Source organism: Arachis stenosperma, chromosome 1 (assembly GCF_014773155.1).
Source record: "Arachis stenosperma cultivar V10309 chromosome 1, arast.V10309.gnm1.PFL2, whole genome shotgun sequence".
NCBI classification, from domain to species: domain Eukaryota; kingdom Viridiplantae; phylum Streptophyta; class Magnoliopsida; order Fabales; family Fabaceae; genus Arachis; species Arachis stenosperma.
Window position 1 is genome coordinate 101,294,297 of NC_080377.1, and position 5,197 is coordinate 101,299,493.

The following is a 5,197-nucleotide window of genomic DNA, read 5'->3' on the forward strand; positions in this document are numbered from 1 at the left end:
CCAGAAATGTATAATAGTCCATACTTTGCCCGAGATTTGATGGCCCAAACCGGCCGTTCCAATTAGCTCAAACTGCCCGGCGTTAACGCCGGAACTGGCACAGAATGGTAGTTAAACGCCCAAACTGCACAAAAGCTGGCGTTTAACTCCAAGAAAGTCTCCACACACATGAAAGCTTCAATGCTCAGCCCAAGCACACACCAAGTGGGCCCAGAAGTGGATTTTTATGTCATTTACTCATTTCTGTAAACCCTAGGCTACTAGTTCTCTACAAATAAGACCTTTTGCTATTGTATTTTCATCTTTGGATCTTTGATCATCTTTAGTTCTTTGGATCTTTTGATCATTTTAGATCTTAGGATCATCTTTGGACGCCTAGTTTCTTAGATCATGGGGGCTGGCCTCTCGGCCATGCCTAGACCTTGTTCTTAGTATTTTCAACGGTGGAGTTTCTACACACATAGATTAAGGTGTGGCTCTGCTGTATCTCGATATTAATGCAATTACTATTGTGTTCTATTCAATTCAGCTTATTCTTGTTCTAAGATACTCATTCGCACCCAAAACATGATGAATGTGATGATTATGTGACGCTCATCATCACTCTCCCTATGAACGCGTGCCTGCAACCACTCCCGTTCTACAAGCAAACAAGGCTTGAATGTTTATCTCTTAGATTCCTTAATCAGAATGGAATAAGCTCTATTCTGAGTCCAACCTGATTGAGAACCGACAGATGATTAGCCGTGCTGTGACAGAGCGCGTTGAACATTTTCACTGAGAGGACGGGACTGTAGCCACTGACAACGGTGATGCCCAACATACAACTTGCCATGGAAAGGAGTAAGAAGGATTGGATGAAGACAGTAGGAAAGCAGAGAGACGGAAGGGAGAAAGCATCTCCATTCGCTTATCTGAAATTCTCACCAATGAATTACATAAGTATCTCTATCTTTATTTTATGCTTTATTCATAAATTATCCATAACCATTTGAATATGCCTCACTGAGATTTACAAGATGACCATAGCTTGCTTCATACCAACAATCTCTGTGGGATCGACCCTTACTCGCGTAAGGTTTATTACTTGGACGACCCAGTGCACTTGCTGGTTAGTTGTGCGAAGTTGTGAAATTATGTTTAGAACATGGTATTGAGCACCAAGTTTTTGGAGCCATTACCGGGGATTGTTTGAGTTGTGAAAAGTAGAGATCACAATTTCGTGCACCTAGTTTTTGGCGCCGTTGCCGGGGATTGTTCAAGTTTGGACAACTGACGGTTCATCTTGTTGCTTAGCTTAGGTATTTTTTCAGAGTTCTTAAGAATGAATTCTAGTCTTTCAAGGTGATGTTTTCATCATCACCAAAGCTGATTGATTCTCATCAATTTAGCTCTTGAATGCAATGTCCTGCTGAAGCTTGGCTAGCCATGTCTAATTTCTTTAGACTAAAGCTTTAGACTAACATTGCATGATTTCTGGAATTCTCATTAAGAATTTTGATATCTTTATTTTCTTTTCCACTCAATTTTCGAAAAAACCAAAAAAATTATAAAATCTTAGAACCAAAAATATTTTTTTGTTTCTTGTTGAGTCTAGTGTCTCATTTTAAGTTTGGTGTCAATTGCATGTTTCTTTTCTTCTTGCATTTTTCGAATTCATTCATGTGTCTTCATTGATCTTTAAGTTGTTCTTGATGATTTCCTTGCTCTGATCTTTAAATTCTCTTGACTTGAGTATTTTGTTGTTTCTCATATGCATTCTCATTTTGTTCTTGTCAGTAGTATACAAACTTCTAAGTTTGGTGTCTTGCATGCATTGTTTATTTGGTCTTAGTTGCATTTTGATTATTCCTCATTATTAAAAATCCAAAAAATTTTAATTTGTGTCTTTTCAAATCAATAATATAGAGAATTGAAGATTCTGAACATACAGCAGAGGAATTACACAGAAAAAGATGGGCGTTCAAAACGCCCAGTGAGGAAGGAAAACTGGCGTTTAAACGCCAGCCAGGGTACCTGGCTGGGCGTTTAACGCCCAAAAGGGTAGTGTTTTGGGCGTTAAACGCCAGAATGGATGGCACAAGAGGGAAGATTTTGTTTTTAACTCAATTTTTTTTCAAGTTTTCAAAATTTTTCAAAATCAAATCTTTTTCAAATCAAATCTTTTCAATCATATATTTTCAAAATCAATTTCTTTCTTTTTCAAAGATAATTGCTAACAATTAATAATTTGATTCAACATTTCAAGTATGTTGCCTTTTCTGTTGAGAAAGGTTTAATGTTTGAATCATATCTTTCCTTGTTAGCCAAGTTATTAATTTTCAAAATCAAATCTTTTTAAATTGTTTTTCAAATCATATCTTCTCAATCACATCTTTTTAAAACCATGACTTTTCAATCATATCTTCTCAATCACATCTTTTTCAAAATAGTTTTCAATCATATCTTTTTGATTTCTAATTTCAAAATCTTTTTCAAAAATCACTTATTTTTTTTCAATCTTAGTTTTCAAAATTCAATTATTTTTTTTATTAATTCACTCTAATTTTCGAAAATTTCTTCCCCTCTTCTCACATCCTTCTATTTATGGACTAACACTACTCCTCAATGCACAATTCGAACTCTATCTTTCCTTGATAAGTTTGAATTTTCTACCTCTTCCTTCTATTTTTCTTTTCCTCTGACACCTCAAGGAATCTCTATACTGTGACATAGAGGATTCCATATTTTCTTGTTCTCTTCTCTTTCATATGAGCAGGAGCAAAGACAAAAGCATTCTTGTTGAGGCTGACCCTGAACTTGAAAGGACCTTGAAGCGAAAGCTAAGAGAAGCTAAAGCACAACTCTCTGTAGAGGACCTAACAGAAATCTTCAAAGAAGAATAACCCATGGCAGCCAAAAACAACAACAATGCCAACAATGCAAGGAAGGTGCTGGGTGACTTTACTGCACCTACTCCCGACTTCTATGGGAGAAGCATCTCTATCCCTGCCATTGGAGCAAACAACTTTGAGCTTAAGCCTCAATTAGTTTCTCTAATGCAACAGAATTGCAAGTTCCATGGACTTCCATTGGAAGATCCTCATCAGTTTTTAGCTGAATTCTTGCAAATCTGTGACACTGTCAAGACTAATGGGGTTGACCCTGAGGTCTACAGACTTATGCTATTCCCTTTTGCTGTAAGAGACAGAGCTAGGATATGGTTGGACTCACAACCTAAAGAAAGCCTGAACTCTTGGGAAAAGCTAGTCAATGCCTTCTTGGCAAAGTTCTTTCCACCTCAAAAATTGAGTAAGCTTAGAGTGGAAGTCCAAACCTTCAGACAGAAGGAAGGTGAATCCCTCTATGAAGCTTGGGAAAGATACAAACAATTAATCAGAAAGTGCCCTTCTGACATGCTTTCTGAGTGGAGCATCATAGGTATCTTCTATGATGGTCTGTCTGAAATATCCAAGATGTCATTGGACAGCTCGGCTGGAGGATCTCTTCATCTGAAGAAGACGCCTGCAGAAGCTCAAGAGCTCATTGAAATGGTTGCAAATAACCAATTCATGTACAATGGGACGAATCAGAAGAAAAGAGTTCTTGAGATTGATACTCTGAATGCCATATTGGCTCAGAACAAAATATTGACTAAGCAAGTCAATATGATTTCTCAAAGTCTGTCTGGAATGCAAGCTGCACCAGGTAGTACTAAGGATGCTTCATCTGAAGAAGAAGCTTATGATCCTGAGAACCCTTCAATGGAAGAGGTGAATTACATGGGAGAACCCTATGGAAACACCTATAATCCTTCATGGAGAAATCATTCAAATCTCTCATGGAAGGATCAACAGAGACCTCAACAAGGTTTCAACAACAATAATGGTGGAAGAAACAGGTTTAGCAATGGCAAGCCTTTTCCATCATCTTCTCAGCAACAGACAGAGAATTCTAAGCAGAGCCACTCTGACTTAGCAACCATGGTCTCTGATCTAATCAAAACCATTCAAAGTTTCATTCCTGAAACAAGGTCTTCCATTAGGAATTTGGAGGCATAAGTGGGACAGCAGAGCAAGAAAATTACTGAACTCCCTCCTAGTACTCTTCCAAGCAATACAGAAGAGAATCCAAAAGGAGAATGCAAGGCCATTAACATGACCCACATGGCCGAACTTGGAGAGGAGGAAGAGGCAGTGATCGCCACTGAGGAAGACCTCAATGGACGTCCACTGGCCTCCAATGAGTTCCCTAATGAGGAACCATGGGAATCTGAGGCTCATAATGAGACCATAGAGATTCCATTGAATTTACTTCTGCCATTCATGAGCTCGGATGAGTATTCTTCCTCTGAAGAGGATGAAGATTTCATTGAAGAGCAAGTTGCTAAATACCTTAGAAGAATCATGAAGTTAAATGACAAGTTATTTGGTAATGAGACTTAGGAGGATGAACCCCCTTTGCTCACCAAAGAACTGGATGACTTGTCTAGGCAGAAATTACCTCAAAAGAGACAGGACCCTGGAAAGTTCTCAATACCTTGTACCATAGGCACCATGACCTTTAAGAAGGCTCAGTGTGACTTAGGGTCAAGCATAAACCTTATGCCTCTCTCTGTAATGGAGAAGCTAGGGATCTTTGAGGTGCAAGCTGCAAGAAAAAGAGAAAAACGAAAAAAAGAGTGAAAAAGAAAAAGAAAAAAAAAGAAAAAATAAGGTTGTGATCTGATGAGCGGATATTTTATACGCTTTTTGGGGTAATTTCATGTAGATTTTAGTATGTTTTAATTGGTTTTTAGTAGAATATTATTAGTTTTTAGGCAAAAATCATATTTCTGGACTTTACTATGAGTTTGTGTGTTTTTCTGTGATTTCAAGTATTTTCTGGCTGAAATTGAGGGAGCTGAGCAAAAATCTGAGTTAGGCTGAAAAAGGACTGCTGATGCTGTTGGATCCTGACCTCTATGCACTCGAAATGGATTTTCTGGAGCTACAGAAGTCCAATTGGCGCGCTCTCAATGGCGTTAGAAAATAGACATCCAGGGCTTTCCAGCAATATATAATAGTCCATACTTTGCGCGAAGATAGATGACGTAAACTGGCGTTCAACGCCAGTATCATGCTGCTGTCTAGCGTCCAGCGCCAGAAACAAGTTACAAGTTGGAGTTCAACGCCGGAAACAGGTTACAACCTGGCGTTGAACGCCCAAAACAGCCCCA

At 38.5% G+C, this 5,197-nt stretch overlaps 1 non-coding gene across 1 annotated transcript; it reads right to left on the reverse strand.

The window, feature by feature from the left end:
* Positions 1–3,293: 3,293 nt before the first annotated feature.
* LOC130947555 (small nucleolar RNA R71) lies at positions 3,294–3,401 on the reverse strand. The gene has a single exon (XR_009072713.1). It is a non-coding gene; the product is annotated as a small nucleolar RNA R71 (small nucleolar RNA).
* Positions 3,402–5,197: the final 1,796 nt, after the last annotated feature.